General features: G+C 47.0%; 1 long non-coding RNA gene across 1 annotated transcript in view; it reads left to right on the top strand.

Moving 5' to 3' along the window:
* The first annotated feature begins 1,568 nt into the window (after nt 1–1,568).
* Nucleotides 1,569–18,848, top strand: part of LOC146782983 (uncharacterized) — a 55,540-nt gene continuing 38,260 nt past the window's right edge. Inside the window, exon 1 of the long non-coding RNA XR_014972111.1 lies at nt 1,569–1,599. This is a non-coding gene — a long non-coding RNA (uncharacterized LOC146782983). The remainder of the gene's footprint in view (nt 1,600–18,848) is intronic.

Genomic DNA, 18,848 nt, shown 5'->3' with positions numbered 1-18,848 from the left:
AGATATTTGTTATTTACCGATTCATAAATACCGAATTTTACCGATTCGGTATTTATGAATCGGTAAATAGAATGTAGGTAAACATTCGGTAATTATTACCGAATCGGTAATATTCGGTATTTATGAATCGGTATTTACCGAATCGGTAATAATGCATCCCTTCCAATTCATTCCTATGGGCCTGGAGGCCCATAGGAATGAATGGGAAGCCATTTACTATTACCGAATCGGGAAATACCGAATCGGTAATAGGGGGTGCATATACATGGGTGGCAGGGTGTCACATTGACACCCTGTTGCACCCCTGAATCGTGCATGTGTGCACATGTGGCGCACATACATGCCCTAAGGGCATGTATGTCTGCCACATGGCACTTTTCAAAAAGCACAATATTGCTTTTTGAAAGGTATTCGTCATTTACCATCAACTTGTATTCGGTGGTAAATAACGAATCCAGAAACCAAAAATGCACTCACTTGAGTGCCCCCTACATAGGATTTCAGGATTCGGTAATTTACCGAATCGGTATTTTACCGATTTCTTAAAATTCCGATTCGGTAAATTACCGAATCCTGCAATCCAGCCACCTACATCTCAATTGCCTAAATACCGGTCGGTAACGGGATATTTACCGATTTTCGGCCGTTACCGACCGGTATTTAGGTACCTACATATGGCCCTAAGTGCCCATGTGACTGACTTATCCAACCATTTATTTTGTCTTGAACCCCAATGGATGTTGGATGATGATAGTTGCACAGAAACCCTTTTACAGATTTCATCAAAAGCCCATAATGCAATATTCGATTCAGGTTGAATGCTAAGATATGGCTTAACATGATCCATCTGATTCCAGGAGCTGGGCTAGAAACACACTGTGTGTCGATGTTTCTCCACTTGCGACAAACCCCCCTATTTCTTGTACACTTAATCGGGCAAGTCATCTTATTATTACGCGCCATAGGGGACCCAGGACAAGGCCTAACACAAGTGGATTATGATCACTCAGATGACTCTCTAAAATCTGGAACTTAGACACCTTCCCTGCCCAAGCTTTGGGTAGTACAACAACATCGATCACAGACCCCTTTCTTCTACCTGTGTTACCTGTTTCAAAGCAGCTAGGTCATTGCTAATTATAAGGTTATAGATTTTTAGAATCCTGTTCACAGTATCGCCACACAAAATGTGGTCAAAGTGTGAAAAGTTGCCGGAGTCAGGCTTCCCTTCTCCACAGACCCTATCATCAGAGATGGGGCATAATCTTAGGTTGAAATCCCCTCCCCATATAATAACATAATCCCCATTTATATCTGTTAGGATCACATCTAGAGCAGAGTAGAGGGAACCAGTAATGTGTGTTTTACTATTGACAAAATTGTTGTGATAGAAGCTTATGAGTATTTATTTACCGACAAGACCGTCCCAGCACTTAGCAGCCCCGTGGCGCAGGACGCGCCCGGGCAAAGCCCAAGGGCGGTCCGTCCTGCGCCTATCAGAGCCGGGAGGAGGCTGGGCTGGGCCCCTCTCTTACGTCCTGCCTCTCGAATATCTGGAGAATGGGGAAGAAGAAAGTGACCCAGCCAGCTTCAGAGAAGGTAACGAGAACCGCACTTGATACTTTTTTTGCGAAAGCCACTCCCGCCCTGGATAAAGAAATAGCGAACGCTGAAAGGAGGTTGTCTCTGGGAGACGGGGGGCTTTTAACTGATCCTTCACACCTCCCTAGCCGAGCCGCTATACCTCCCGAAGCTGACGAGATCACTGTATGCGAGCCTTCTCCTACTTCGGCGCCCTCTCCGGCCCCATTGCTGTGACCCTGTCAACATCTGAGGCAGTTGTTCCCACTGCCAAAAGGAAAAGAGGCCCACCCAGAGCTGCTTAAGTCTTCACAGCTAAAAAACCAAGAAAGAGCAACCCCATGCAGGACAAACCAAGCACCCCGACACCCCAATCGAACCAATCCAGCCTGATCTGCAGCTGGCAGGATGTTGAAGCAAACCTCCAAAAATTAATAGACCCAATTATCACTCGTTTAGATACTGTTTTTTTTGTTTAAACATCTTTTTATTAACAAAAATAAATGCTTTCCATTCAATGAGACAATATACATAGCAGTGGGTCAGTCAAACGGCTATAAAGCATTATCCATACTGTACAGTTCCCTTAGTTTTCTAATAGTCCATGGCACTCCCGGTTTACCCCAGAGCCCCCCCGCACCGTACGTAGTGGGCAATACCCCTCAATCGGTCAATAAATCCACCCCCCGTATGCCATCCATGCCTCCCAGATCTTTTCCCATTTACGTTGGCACCCTCTACTCTGATACACGGCGTGTTCTGCCCAGTGACACCAGTCAAGATCCTTTTTCCAGCCCTCTTTCGATGGCACCCCCCAGGCCCCCAAAGTCTGGCCATATTTCGTTTTGCCACCACACCTGCCAACGCAAGCCAGTTACCTCCCCTGTCACTCCCAGGATCAACCACCTGATGTCCACTGGGACCATGGAGTCCACCACCTCGGACATGACCTGCGCAATAGCTTCCCAGTACCTTTATATCAGAGGACAAGCCCACAGGATGTGAAAGAACATCCCAGTCTCGTTACATCCCTGCAAGCACTTGTCAGGCCCACAATAGCCAATGCAATACTGCACTGTCCTGACATAGGAGCGATGGAGAATCCGGAGCTGAACTAGGCGGAACCGTGCCCTAACCGCTATTTCTCTGGAGCTCTGTATGGCCTCCACCCAGTCGTTCGTTTAGATATTATTGAACGAACTCTCGCCGATCTAGTGGCAAAGAATTTGAAGACACAACATGAGCCACAGTTTGGGTCGGGGGCACTGGTAGTATCAGGATATGCACTTCCGAATAACGGTGCAACAAGCTATAACGTGCTCCAGGGTCAAGTAAATGGAAATCTTGCCACAGCAAACTCTGACCTTACAGAGACCCCCCCCCCCCCCCAGTCATAACGCAGCCAAAGGTAGCTTCCTTTGGCTCCAATAGAGGCCTACTTCAGGCGGATCTTGCAGCCACCAATCCCAGTGTGTGTATAGCCCCTATAGTCCCTAACCCAAACACCAACATACTCAGTACGCATTCCCCTGACACCTCGAAGAGTAGTGACCCCTTTACCCTGAACCTACCACCTGTGGCATGTCCTTTAGAACTCATTATGGTAAACGTTCCACCGCTCCAAGTTTCTCAGAATGAATCTACTACTCAACTGATGGCGAAGGCTTGACATTGGTTATCTAATGGAATACAAAAAGGAGGGACAGAAGAGGCCTTTTCCATTCACGAAGGAATCGGAGGTCCAGTAGCAACGGGGGCCCCTAGTACAATGATTACAAAAGGTGTTCCTATAGTTCCTCAGAAATGGAATGAAGTCGAACAAGAAGAAGAAGGCTAAATCCAACCTAGTACACCATGTGGAGATCCATATGTTGGATTTTAATGCCCTCACACACTCCTGACCTTATTTTAACCACACTAATATACATCTACATTATCCTGGCCCCACACCCGCTCTTCACCATACGGCAGTTGGATAGAAGATCTCCGCTACAGTGCCCCTTTTTAAGGAGCCCGTTGGGCATTGCACCGCCGGCCCGACGAGGAGCAGCCCATATGATGAAGCATGACACCTGAAAGGGTGTGTGAGGGCATTAAAATCCAACATATGGATCTCCACATGGTGTACTAGGTTGGATTTAGCCTTCTTCTTCTTGTTCGACTTCATTCCATTTCTGAGGAACTATAGGAACACCTTTTGTAATCATTGGTTATCTAATGCCACTAATATAGGCCATCTAATTTAAAATCACGTGATAATGGCCAGGATAATACCCTGGGTAGGCCAAGCGCCAAAATTAATTAACAATCACTGCATTGTTCTTAACTTTGACAATCGTTTGCTAGTGAGGCACTTATATCAACTACCAAGAGCACCCTTCATACACTCTCAAATTTTTACAGTCCCATTGGGATTTGTTTACAAACCACCACCCAAACTTAAAATCATTACTAATAATGTAAGACCCCAGGCAGCTAATAACCTAATTTGCAATTCCCAGCTAACCCACTGTATGGAAACAGATATGCCGCACTTGAGGATTTGGACAGCTGTGACTGACTCAGCCCCCTCTTAATCCACTGGCTCCACTCATTACCTTGGAGTTTGGGGCCGAGGAAATACAACCCACGGCAGGAGGCTCTGTCAGTATGGGTGGTTCGCCTGCTACCATTCAGGTCTCACATGATCGACTAAGTCAACCATCTATCGTTTCTAGGGGGGAGCCTTATCCCAGTCTGATGAAGGAACAATTTCGCTCATCTCATGGAAAATTGCTGGCTTTAAAAAGGAAAAAGGCAGCTTGGTGTGGTAATCAGATCTGAGAGAAACCAGTATTATTTGTTTGCAGGAGACATGGGCACAGAAACCTATCTTTTTAAATGGCTATCGCTCCATCTTTACGCCAGCCACTCCCTCTATTGCAGGCAGGGCAAAAGGGGGCCTAATAACATTCATTGCTAACATTCTTTCGTTTGATAAAATAGAATTCTTTAACAGCTCCATCTACTTCCACATTATAGTAGTTGGGGGACGGAAAAATCCTGACTTACTGTTAATACATTTTTATAATGATAATTTTATAAATCCAGCAGAATTAGTAGAAGAACTGGGACACATAATGGAGGGTTTACTTACTCATTACACCAGACTGCCATTTATTATATGAGCCAGGGATTTTAACACCCATATTTTTGTAACCACACTGACCCTAACATATGTGGGGTCATTGATGAAAAGGGCCATTCTTTGACTCATTTTAATCACCATAACAATGGCAATGTTCTAAATAGTTTGTTGATGGCTTGGGACCTGGAAATCGCCAACCAATATGCCCTATTAGGGGGCTAACAGCTGCAACATTTCATCGGTCAGGGGGTTATTCATGTATTGACTTTATCTTGTTCCCCATGTCCTCAAGTAGAAACTTTAAGGATTTTGAGGTCGTACAGTCTGAATTTAGCGATCTCTCTTTTTTATATTCCACGTTTAACTGGTATTCTGCCAAAAACCTGGGCTCTAAATACACACCCAAACCAATATTAGCCAGGAAACACGGCTATATTTTAAAATGGGAGACTATTGACCCCATTAAATTGCTGCCCAAAATAGTGTTCTCTTATAAGGAGATCTGTTTATGCTTAAACTCACCTTTCAAGGACAATCAAACCGTGGTAGCATTTAGCAGTATTTTAATTTCCATAAAGGAGCTCCTCACTTGTCAAATCTCCCAAAAACCATCTCCTTCACCCAAGTGGTTTGGTAAAAATTGCTCTCAAGCACTAGTGGATCTTCACAAAGCACTTAAGTTGAGACCCAGAGCCCAAAATCATATCAGAAGCCTTAGGCCTGCAGATAGATTAGCAAGGCAAGAAAGAAAAATGGTGATTACTAAGGAACACTCCATATACACAGAGCCCTCAGGTCTGAAGAGACTAAGTAACGTCAAAGCAGGGAAATAAACTGACTTACAAGGACAGTTTCCCTCAAACACCAAAGGTGTCATGCTTCACCATGGGGAATCCTCCTTGCATCATGAAACCTAGTCATGATGTTGGCTACAACCCCCTCGCTGCGAGGGAGGAGCTCAGGGATGTTTTCAGATGTAAGGGGTATTCCTAAAACCCAGTGCGAGACGTGCACTGGCGAAGACCGGGCCCGTCTGCGCCCGTCCGCTGCTGGGCTAGACCACCCTCCTTGATATTTTTTAAAGGATCTGATGGTAAGAAGAGCGACTTCCTAGCTTTATTTTAATATAAACACTATATTGGAATAGCTTTCACAGGAATGGGAAAACGGAAGCTAACACTGCCCTCAAATGGCAGAGGAAAGCCTGTGAGTACCAACGTCCGAATAACAAATTATTTGAAAAATGCTATGGGTTTGATTGATAACGAAATTGTGCATGCCGAGTAGCGTCTTGCTGCTACTAAGACAGCATTAAATGCAGCCCTAATTGAAACTAGAACTGACATGGTATCAATTGAGATGGGTCTGAACATACCCAATATTGATAAGAGTAGAAGGAACAGTCCAGTGAGTCAGGATCTTATTAAAAAAGGCCAATGTGTCTCGACTTTGCCACTAGAGATATCTGTTTTGTCAAATGGTACTGATATGATATCCCACACCCTGCAAAGAAGATTAAACAACAGGATGCAATAACTGTAACTACATCTAGTGCACAGCCATCAAAAGCAAAACTGGAAAGAAAAAAAAAACTTCCATCTGGGACTGGGGAGGCTTTAACTACGAATTACGCACAAAGTTTGGAAACCCTTTTTTAAAAATTACACGGTAAAATTGATACCATCGAAAGGAGACTTATGGCTGAAATAAAATTCAGTTAAGTACGATGTCACCTGGTTAGTAAAGATGGTTACAGATCTATCTCCTTCCAACATAAGCTCCAGTGCAACCCCCTAGCAAAGCCCCTGATCATGACTGCCATAGGGCATCCTTTACCTGTAACAACAAATAATATCCAAATGTTGCCTCCACAACAAACGAAAAAGACTCCTATTACGCATGCACAACTCTTGGATCTGCCTAATACGTATGTAGCTGGAAGGTCATCCAGTAATAAGAATTATGGGGCTGAATGCCATACATTAATGGCCAATGAAGACTTAAAAGGACACATTATCTTTACCCCCACAGGCTACGCCCTAAGTAATTGTTTTTTTTTTAAAAATCTGAAGCTGACAGATAAGGCTATAGAGTCCTGGGTGGATTTGAAAAATAAGGTTGTACATTGGTTTACTAAGAACCCAAATTGTAGTACCAACTTTCTCTTTCAAAATATTATCATTATGAGATGAGCCAACTGGGTTGGTAACATGACAAAGCTTTGTCAAGGAGATTGTATCGTTGTAACTTTACGCTGCCCTGAGGTGGTAAGAGCATTACTTAATGAACTTTCCTATATGTATGCAAGTCCACCGAACCAATAGAATGTCACTATTATAGCAGTCCCATTAGGACATTTTTACATTCCTGCTATTGAGCGATCATTTTATATTAACAATAGATCTCTCCCCATAGGTCAGCATATCCCTTTACTCTTGACCAATAGATTCTTACCCCTTAGAAGCTGTAGTGATCTTGATTGACTACCAGAGGAGGTATAACAATTGCCTGTTATCAATCAAGGTATCTTAGCAAGTCCACTACTTATAGATTTAATCCAAATCGAAACCTTTCATATGAAAACCCGACTGTCATTTCATGGAATGTGGCTGGGGTAAGAAGTAACCTGTTTAAAAATTGTTCAATAATTCTCTTACAAGAGACTTGGCATACTGAACCATTCTATATTGATAGTTTTAAAATGGGTTCTACCCAAGCTGTCTCTTCGCAGAATGGAAGAGCAAAAGGAGGCCTCGTTGGATTAGTTTAAGTCACATCTCCCTTGATTTTAAAGAAAGTCTATACTAATTTATAGTTTTTTCAGTTTCTTCTCTTTGCACTACAGGACAACAGTGCATATTATTGATTAACTTTTATATCTGAAAGAAGCACGTTAGTTATACATCCCTTACCTTAGAATTACCCCCAGGCGTCAGACTGGATCCGGAAAGTTTTTCGTCAGCAGTACCTCTGCACGTCGGAAGGTGGCTTCGGTCGGCTCTGCGTCCGTCATTGGCGTCGTGTCGCCAGGATGACGTTGGAGCAGCTACTTAGTCGCCGCCCTCACGCGCAAAACGTCAGTTCTTTCTTTTTGCGTGACAGCCAGCACAGATCCAGGAAGAGCGGTACCTCCAGTCACTTTTTGACTTCTTTTTTGAGTCTTTAACTCCTGGTGCATGAGGGATGCCCAGCTTCAAGGCCTGCGGTTCCTGTAACCGACTGATGTTGGTGAATGATCCGCGCGTGCCCCTTTTGCTTGGAGCGCGACCATGACCCCAAGTTGTGCTTTGACTGCCGGTCGATGGCGCCGAAGGCTTTGCGGGAGCGGTCCCGAAAGCTGCTTGTGCGCCGGCAGTCGGCTCCGCGCCATTCGAGGTCCCGGTCGCGAGGGAGTTCTAGGGACCAGTCGGGGAGCCACCACCATTTGTCCAAGTCATCAAACTCTTCGCACTCTGGGTCAGGTAAGTCGAAGCATAAGAAGAAGTTGAAGAAGTATCATCGCTCTTCGACTTCTCCTCATCGGTCGGCCGATCCAGCGAGGGATGCGGTTGGTGCCCCTCCTGCTGCTCCGTGTGCGGAGCCCGAAGAGTCGACTTCGCGCTTCCCTCCTTTTCCGGGACCTGGGGCGACTCCCGCTGAGCTTCGTACATCCTACTAGGCGATGCATGCCATCTTTGGGCAGCCCGGACCCGCCGGCATGCCTTCTTCGCTGCCAGCATGCCTAGGCCTTCTCCGCCGACGGCTCCGGCCCGGCGCCGCAGGCCCCCCTAGGATCCAGGCCTGGATCCGGATCGCGCCGGTTGACCTCATTACGCCTCCACCGGCGCTGCTTCCTCCGGCACTGGCGTCAACCCCGGCCTCCATCCCGACTTGGACCTGGAGCCGGACCGACGTCGCCCGATGCCGGATCCGGCACAGAGAGGGGTTTTTGTACCCTGCTCGCTCTCGGGGTCCCTTTTCAGCCAGATTGGCACCCAGAGGATGAGGAGGAGGACTGGGAGGGGTCAGGAGACCCTTTAGCTGATCAGGTAGAATCTGGACAGGACTGGAGAGCGGAACTGGGTGATGCCAGGGGTCTGGACACCTCCCCTGACCTTGGCATGTTGTCTCCTACCGTGGCCACGGAGGAGGGAGCTTTGTACGCAGTGGTGATGCGTAGGGAAGCCGAGGCTCTCAACCTCGAACTCCTTACTGTGGCAGTCAGGACTAACCTCCTGACACAGGTGCTTCAGCCGGCGGTGAGCTCTTCGGTGCCTCTACTTCCGTTCAACGAGGCCCTTACTGACATCCTTTTGGGCACTTAGTCCAGGCCCAACAGTGTGGCTCCCGTGGATAGGATGATAGCCCGATGCCACCACCCGGCCGCGGGTGACTCCACTTTCCTTTCTCAACACCCTACCCCGGAGAGCTTGGTGGTCCAAGCCTCCACTTTCAAAAGCTCCTTCCCTACCGCACCCCCGGAAAGGGAATCCAAGAAGCTGCACCATCTATTCCGCCAGCTTAGGACTGCGGTCCGTAAACACCACATGTCTCTTGGGCCGTTATTCTCACTCGGTGTGGGAATCGGTGGCGCAGGTGCTGTCTCATGTCCGGAGGAGACCCGGACAGAGCTCTCTAAGGCTGGGCAGAACCAATTCCACATCAGTAGCGCTTCGCCGTTATGCCTGGATGAGGTCGACTGGTTTTTCAGGGGCTGTCCAGAACACCTTGATGGACATGCCCTTTGATGGCCGTCGCCTTTTTGGCGACAAAACAGACAATGTTCTAGAGCGCTTCAAGGGCTCACGGGCTATGGCCAAGTCCTTGGGCCTCTCCACCCGCCCCACACAGTCTGCTTTTCGTCCCTTTTGTGGCTACGGAAGGGGTGCCCGCTACGTCCCACTCAAGGCCGCAGCAAGTTACCCAACCTTCGTGTGGCTGGGGACGTGGGAACAACCGCAGTGGTTCCGGGGGCCAGTCCACTAACCACCCCCCCCCCCACCCACCCCTCTGCAGCAGCCTCCAAACCTTCCTGGTCCGACATTTCAGGCCCATCAAATGCCAGTGGGCGGCAGGATACGCCATCACCTCCCCCACTGGTGCACCATCAGGTCGGATAGGCGAGTTTTACAAATAGTCCGAAGGGGCTACTCCCTCCCTTTCGAGACTACCCCTCCAGCCATGCCACCACGATACCACAGAAGGATCATCTGGTCCTTCTCCAGCAGGAAGTTACGGCTCTCTTGGCCAAGGGAGGCATCGAGCACGTTCCTGTCCGAGAAGTAGGTTGTGGTTGTTATTCCCACTACTTTCTGGTTTCTGGAATGTCAACTGCTTCCTCCGGAAGGAGAAGTTCAAGATGTTGACGCCTGCTCTGGTCTTGTCTGCCCTCGACCCGCAAGACTGGATGGTAGCATTGGATTTGCAGGATGCTTATTTTCACATCCCCGTCCTACCGGCGTTACCTGCGGTTCACGGTAGGGCACGAGCATTTTCAGTTTACCGTGCTCCCCTTTAGCCCTACCCGCACCCCTCGGGTGTTCACGAAAGTGATGGCGGTGGTCGCAGCGCATCTACGCAGATCAGGGGTTTCAGTCTTCCCCTATCTCGACGACTGGATATGAAGGAAGGCTCGTCCCAGGCAGTCGCCTCCCACCTCCAGACTACGGCAGACCTCCTGCATTCACTGGGGTTCTCAATCAATGTGCCGAAGTCACACCTGGATCCCTCTCAGAAGCTCCTCTTCATCGGAGCGGTTCTGGACAGTGCACGGTTTCGGGTCTATCCTCCCAAACAGTATGGGATATTCGGGCTATGATTCCAATCTTTCAGCCTCTATCCCGGGTTTCGGTCAGAATGACCCTGAGGCTGCTGGGCCTCATGGCATCCTGCTAGTCGATCATGCCAGATGGCATATACGGGCTCTGCAGTGGGACCTGAAGTTCCAGTGGGCACAGCATCAGGGGAATCTGTCTGACTGCGTTCAGATCGCGGAGGACACTGCTCGACAACTGCAGTGGTGGCTCACAAACCAGGATTGGGTCAACTGCAGGTCCCACTCCCTTCCCCAACCAGAACATACAGTGGTGACAGACGCATCCCTCTGGGATAGGGCGGCCACATGGGAGAGTCGGAGATCAGAGGCCTCTGGTCTCTGGCGGAGTCCGAGCTCCATATCAACCTTTTGGAGCGCCGAGCGATTCGTCTTGCACTCAAGGCATTCCTTCCCTCTGTCCTGGAAAGAGTAGTGCAGGTGTTCATGAACAACACCACCGCCATATGGTACTGCAACAAACAGGGCGGGGTGGGGTCGTGAACCCTATGTCAAGATGCCCTGTGCCTCTGGACATGACTGCCACATCAGGGCATATCCCTGGTGGTTCAACACCTTGCAGGTTCCCTGAACGCCAGAGCCGACAAACTCAGCCGCAGGTGCATGATGGATCACGAATGGCGTCTTCACTCGGAGGTGGTACAAGGTCTCTTTCGACTGTGGGGAGAGCCTTGGTTAGATCTATTCGCCACCGAAGAGAACGTGAAATGTCAGAAATTGTGCACGTTGGAATTTCCAAGGCGGCACTCGCTAGGCAACGCTTTTCGTCGCGAGTGGAGTTGCGGTCTGTTGTATGCCTTTCTACCTATACCACTTCTCCCCAGAGTGCTGAAGAAGATCAAGCGCGAGCGGGCCCAAGTCATTCTTGCGGCTCCGGATTGGGCACGAAGAGTCTGGTACCCCGAGCTGCTCAACATGGCTATCGATCCTCTGCCCCGTCTGCCTCTTCGGGAGGATCTTCTGTCTCAGCAACTGGGGACAGTCCTCCACCCGAACCTGTCCAGACTTCACCTCCTTGCGTGGAGATTGAGCGGCGGCAGTTGAGTTCTTTCGACCTGCCTCCCGAAGTCTGTGATGTCATTCTGGCAGCCAGGCGTCCCTCCACTAAGACGGTATACGCCTGCCAGTGGAACAAATTTGTGGCATAGTGCACAGCAAAGGCTGTGGATCCCCCCTCTGCCCCTCTTTCTGAGGTTCTCTTGTTTCTTCTTTCTTTGGCCCAGCAGGGCTCTGCCCTGGCCACTATCAAGGGCTATCTCTCAGCCGGTTGTAAATTGTTTCTTAAAGGGCATAATTCATCTCTTTCCTCTTATTCCCTCTGTTATGCCTCAGTGGGACTTGAACTTGGTTTTAACCTATTTCATGTGCGCTCCCTTTGAACCACTTCACAACTGTCCTTTGAGGCTTCTCACTCCACACGGAGCAACTTGTAAATAAGCAACTGAATGATTTTCTCCTTTTAAACAACGTGTTACACTCCAGGCAATCAGGTTTCAGGGCCGGATATTCAACGCTACTGCGGAGATGCTAAAATTCGCACTAGATCAAGGAAAGATGGCGGTGCTGATTCTGTTGGATCTCTCAGCCGCATTTGATACTGTTTCCCATGCCGCTCTGGGTAAACAGTTAAAAAGTGCAGGGGTTTCACAGAAAGCATTGGCTTGGCTAACATCATTCCTGGAAAACAGAAGACAATCAGTAACACTCTGCAATTATACTTCAACAGAGAAGCAGCTGCTTTCAGGTGAGCCTCAGGGCTCAATTCTGAGCCCTACACTTTTCAATATATATATGGTGCCCCTGTTTGACCTAGTATCATCTTTTGACATTGAGACTGTGTCTTACGCTGATGATACACAGCTCATCCTTACCCTGGATAAAGATTCCACAGCAGCAGAAGAAAACTTACAACAATGTCTCTCCGCAGTCTTCGAATGGATGAAGTCCAATCACCTTAAGTGTAACAACCAAAAGACGGAGATTCTGTTGCTGGGAAAATATAATATCTTCTCACCCAAAATGTGGTGGCCAACAGACGTAGTCTCACCCCCTAATACAGTTGACACTGCCAAAAACCTAGGAGTCCGTTTGACACCTCCCTCTCCTTTCATCGGCAGGCTCTATCGGCAGCAGGAACTTGTTTTCATTGGATAAAAACTCTGAAGAAATTCTTTGACCTTCTTCCAGCCACAGCTCGCAAGTCTGTGGCAGTGACTTTGATACTATCACGGCTAGATTATTGTAACAGTCTCTATGCAGGAGTGAAGAAAAGTACTCTGAAAAAGTTACAGACTGTACAACATGCAGCAGCCCGAATGGTACTTAATTTACCAAAGGGGTCATCTGCCTCTGATGCCCTCCAAATCCTTCTCTGGCTACCAATACACAAGAGAATTCTCTTTAAAATCCTAGTGATAACCTTCAGAACTGTAAAACAAAGTGGCCCCAAATAACTCAGGACCAGATTGAAAGCCTATGTACCTACACGTAATTTGAGATCTTCCAATGAAAATCTACTAGTACCCCCCCATTTCCGTTTAATGTCCAGAGGAGGAAAATCTATCGCGGTATTGGGGACAAAAGCCTGGAACTATTTACCCACCAACTGAGACTTATACAGATGGAGTCCATGGTTAAGAAAAAACTGAAAACTTGGATCGTCACAATTCCAGATAGTTTGGCCCTATCCTTGATCTGACCACGGCGTCTTTAGAGACCACACTCTTTGACACTCAGCTTACCCGTTCCTAGCGCCAAGATGCTCCACTGGAGTGAATGCCAGCGCTTTATAAATGTCATCATTCATTAATTCATAAAACTGCATTTCTTGTGGCCATCACTTCTGCCAGACGAGTGAGTGAGCTCCAGGCACTTTCTTCTAAGCCTCCTTTTCTCTGTGCATCCGGACAAAGTTGTCCTCCGGACTCGTCCATCCTTCTTTCCCAAAGTCGTCACTTCCTTTCACATCGGGCAGACCATCACTTTGCCCACCTTCTTTCCGCCCCGCATCCTTCGAAAGAGGAAGAGAGCATCCACTGTGTGGACCCAAAACGGGCGCTTTCCTCCTACCTGGATAGCACCAAACAGTTCCGGGTGGATGACCAGCTCTTTGTTGGATACGTGGGTGCCAAGAAAGATCGGGCCATACACAAGCGGACTATCTCCCGATGGGTCATCTTGTGTATCAAAACATGTTATTCTCTTGCTAAGAAGGAGCCTCCAGTGGGGCTGCGCGTCCATTCCACCAGGGCGACAGCAGCCACAACTGCTCTGGAATGGGGCGTTCCTCTGAACGGCATCTGTCAGGTGGCTACGAGGGCATCGTTGCACACGTTCACCAAGCACTACTGCCTGGACAGTCAAGTCCGGAGAGACGGCTTCTTTGGCCGTTCTGTTCTCCAGGACTTTCTGGTGTGATCTTGGTTCGCAGACCCACCTCCAGGGTTGGTATTGCTTGGGTATCTATTCTAAGGTAAGGAATCTATAACTAAAGTGTTTCTTTCAGATGAACAAGTTACATACCTTCGGTAACGATATATCTGTAAGAAACATTACTTAGTTATAGATTCCTTACCGTCCCAACCCTCCTCCCCGTTCTGCAAACTGATTTCTAGGGTTAAGGACATCCTTTCAGGGCTTCAGTTTTTTACATTTTTTTATTCTTTTTATTAAACACTCATCAGTTTCAAAATACAGCATCATCATGAGTTACATGCTTTATATATCTTCAGTTCAGTACTACACCCACTACAATCAATAATTGTACCTGACAAACATCATGCTACAATCAGGGTCTCAGTCCTTCACCTATCTGACCCGCCACCCCCACCCTCTTCTAACTATCAGGCATCTCCAAGTTGCCCCTGTAGGACTCCCACTGCTGCCACATTTTTTCCCCATTTCTTGGGACAACCCCTACTTTCATATACTGTCTTTTCTTCAGCAGACCACCAGTCCATATCCCGTTTCCATAGTGTTGCCATTGGTGCTTGCGCAGACCCCCATGCTCTGGCAATATTTCTTTTGACAACCATTGCAGCCACTAGTAGCCATATTTTTTGGTATTTAGTCAACGTTTGTTCCCCTGATACACATAGTACATGCCATCTGACGTCAAGTGGAACCTACTGTCCCACAACCTCCGTCATTATCTTTCAGGGCCCTAGTTTTGTGCCCCAATGGTCAGTGTCTTGCATGGCTCTGCGTTTCTGGTGCGGAAAGTTGTGTACAGAACTGACGTCAGCTCGCGAGGGCGGCGTCTAAGTAGCTGCCAAGACGTCATCCCGGCGACCACGACGCCGACGACGGACGTGGAGCCGACCGATGCCACCTTCCAACACGTAGAGGTACTGCTGACGAAAAAACTTCCTGGATCCAGTCTGACGCCTAGGTGTAAAGAGATTAAAAACTTGGGTAGGTGACAACAAAGCACTCACTGAAACCCAATATGGATTCAGGAAGGATATAGGGACCATCGAGCAGTGCGTCAATCTCAAACTGCTGATTGGGAAATATACGCTCTCTAAAGGGGGTCATCTGCATCTATGTTTTGTAGATCTAATAAGTGCATTTGACCTAGTCAATCATGCAAAATTGTGGCAGACTCGAACGGTCATGGGAGGCCCTTCTGAGATTATTACTTATCTATCGCAAATATATGATCTATTAAACCTCAAGAGTCCGCTATGGTCCTAAAGGTGAATGCACCCCCCGCTTTAGAGTTACTCGTGGCATAAGGCAAAGCTGTGTCCTCGCACCCCATTTATTTTCGCTCTATATTAATGACGTTGATAAACGCCTGCAAAAGCTGAACGCTGATGCCCCTAGAGTTGGTAAACGCCCTACACCAGTCCTTTTGTATGTGGATGATGCAGTTTTGCTTTCTAGAACAGCAAACGTGCTCCAAATCTTAATAGAAAACTTAAAACTTAATCTTAAAAAAATATTCACATTGACATGCAGAAAAGGGAAAACAAAAAGTCGAATTCATCATGTTGGCGGTGTGCCAGTTGCTAAGATCCGTTCTTTCTTGTACCTGGGCCAACTTTTTAAATCGGAGGGGCACTGGGGAGCACATATTGACCTTTGTAAACTAAACTTTTCACGGTCAATTGAAGCCATCATCAGATTCTCCCCAAAAAAATGAGGAACAAGCCAATTGGGGAAATCCTGACCCTGTATAAGAGTAAATGTCTCACAGGTACTTGCTATGGCGCAGCATTATGGGGGTTGGCTAATCACTCTGTATTACAGACCCAGGAAAATATATTTTTAAGGAAGTTATTAGCAGTCCCCAATTCATCCCCTTTATATGTTGTTCACAAGTAATTGTCAGTCTCTTACATTACCGATTATATTAGTGCAGCAGGTCTTACTGTTTGGCGTGGGATCTGGAGCAAGGATGGTACTAAATTTACCCAGGAAATCATAATGGATTGCCTTGCTCTCGAACATCATAAAAAGAGTCCTTGGTTGCAGTATGTTTGCAAACACTTAAAGGAGTGTGACGTGAATGTTGATTTTAAAGATCCTATGGCTATTCAACACTATATTAAAGGGAGCTAAAACTTTGGCTTGTAGGAGCAAGAGAAGCATTAAGAGATATAGCAGCATCCTCAAAGCCGATGACTAAGACATACTGTGAAGGACCACTTATGTTGGGCACACAACAATATGGGTATTCTTCATCATTTGATTGCATTTCCCTATATGGGTAAATGGAATCGCAATATTCCAAGCTGCCCTTGTGACGGAAAGTCACCACAGTAAACATTGCACTGTATCCCCTTCCGTAATTTTTACAGAGATATCAGGAAACACGTTTTACGACCTCGATTCATAGAAGGTAAATTGTATTTTTATAAACCCGCTTTTAAATATTTGCGCAGTTCAGAATATAAAAAGGTATGCAATGTAATGGTAATTTTTGTACAAATGGCGATGAAAAGAAGAAACGGTAATTCACATCTTGAGTCCCTAATGTATGAAAAAATATAAGTTCTAGTATAGTAATGTATGAAAAAACATAGGTCTAAGTATAGACTGATGCACTTTACTCTAAATACTCATAGGCCATAACATATATATTTAAATTTATTATTATTTGTAATTTAATCTAGTAATTCTTACTGATCTCCATCAAAGACTTCTACGAAAAATGCACTGTAACCTATCCTATGTACTGTAAAATCAATGCACTATTTTAATTGATTTACAAATTACTTTTATGACAAATCTCTTGTCATGTATATGTGTTATTTAATTATATTGACTATTTTACTTCTTAAGTGATAACTGTTTTAGAATGCTCGTATGGTTGTAATTTTTAAACTGAATAAAGCTGAATCGAATTGAATTGACTGTAGTGTTTGGCATGTCTTCATTGCAAACATTTTCCACATAGCTATAGCAACAGAACTAGCCACTCAATCGATGTCTTCAAGAGTGGCAGAGCGATTTTGAGTGGACACGGTGAAAATGCTATTGTTTCGTGGGTTATTCATTGAGTGAGTGACAGGGTCAGTGCACCTTAGTTTATAAAAGTAGCCTAGAGGGCCTGGATAGATCCTTTTCAGAAGTTTCTGCAGACCGCCAAGTTTCTGTAAACTAAACTCCACCAGTTTTGGGTCCCGGAAATTAATTACGACACAGTCGCCACTTTCCATTTTAGGATTTTTACCCACCCAGTATACCCTTCGAACGCCTATGATTTCACTTGCCAGGGTATTTTCTTTGATGCTTCTGAGAGCGGAACATACCAATGAATTGCCTTGATCTTCAGCTATGAGGTAGTTTTAATTTGGGCTGGGTGCAGAGGAGGTACTTTATTCAGAACTACTAAAGTATGGAGTACATTTTGGGGGAAGCTGCAAGGTATGGAGTACTATTTCCATCCATTTCAGTTGGAGCAGTATTGACAGTAGATAGCAGGAAAGTATTTATACTATAATGATGGGAAAAACAATCCACTATGCTCTGTGGTGAGGCATCTACAGCAAGGATGTTCCTTCGTCATTTGTATTCCCCTTGGCAATTGATTTCATAGCAGCAGTCTCTGAGAGGCAAGGGTGAGATCCCATCTCCACGGGCAGACCAGATGGCTTGTACTGTGCCTGCACCAACAGTTCTTTCAATGATTTATCAATGCTCTGCAGTACTGATGTCATCGGGCCAGCAATTTTGCACGGGCACTTCCTAGCTGACCAAAATACACTCCATTAAGTAGCATGTTTGCGTCTCTCTCTGCCCCCGCATTCTCATATCCTCTACCTTTACCCACAGAAGACCCACCCCTGCACCCAGATTGATTGGTCTCAGAACGTGTATTCCTGTTCAGCTTGGGGACCCTCACCGTACACGAGTTGCACTTCTTCTTCCTTTTGTTTGGCCGGGAAGCTGTAATGTCAGCAGCAACTAAGCAGTAATAAATGCATTTTACTCGATATGAGGCTGCTGTTCCTGCTGCATGGGTACAATGTCCGGTTCCATTGAATGCACACAACAAATGAATTGATGAAATTGTCACACCTAATCTACTCGCACTAACAGTTCTCCCCTCGACAACTCCAATAATCTCATCAGTATCTATACTTGGCTGGGTAACAGTATGCTCATTCAATGCTAACTATGTCAGAGATCCTCTATTGGCCCCCAACCTCTTCTCTACCAAATTAATCTCCGAATTAATAACAGACATAGCAGTAGTCCCATCTCGCTCCTCCCGTTCCCCGCCAAAGCATCGCGGTTGGAGAAGGCAGCAAGCAGGACTACGTGGCCCAGAGTGCCTGGAGGCACACACCTGCAGCGTATCACCCACCCACCCGCCAGTACAAAGAACCTCGCCGCTCCCGCTGGCGCGGGAGCCGCATCGCGGTTGGAGAAGGCAGCGAGCAGGACTACGTGGCCCAGAGTGCCTGGAGGCACACACCTGCAGCATATCACCCACCCACCCGCCAGTACAAAGAACCTCGCCGCTCCCGCTGGCGCGGGAGCCGCATCACGGTTGGAGAAGGCAGCAAGCGGGACTACGTGCCCAGAGTGCCTGGAGGCACACACCTGCAGCGTATCACCCACCCACCCGCCAGTACAAAGATCATCCACTACCTCCGCATCGCGGATGCGCGCCGGACCAAGGGCGGGCCCGTTTGAGCCCGTTAGAGGACGATTGAGGTCGGGTCGGGGCCACCCCCTTTGACCCAACTAATAAGGTCAGTCACACTCTACTACCCATCTGGTGCCCAAATATTAGGGATATAATAATAATTCGTTTGTTATACGAGCAGCATTCCATAGCGTGATTGAGGCCTTAAGCCAAGTCTAACACACTTT

Source organism: Triturus cristatus, chromosome 12 (assembly GCF_964204655.1).
Source record: "Triturus cristatus chromosome 12, aTriCri1.1, whole genome shotgun sequence".
In the NCBI taxonomy this organism is placed as follows: Eukaryota; Metazoa; Chordata; class Amphibia; order Caudata; family Salamandridae; genus Triturus; species Triturus cristatus.
The sequence above is the reverse complement of the archived record's forward strand: the minus strand, read 5'-3'. Positions and strand labels throughout refer to the sequence as shown.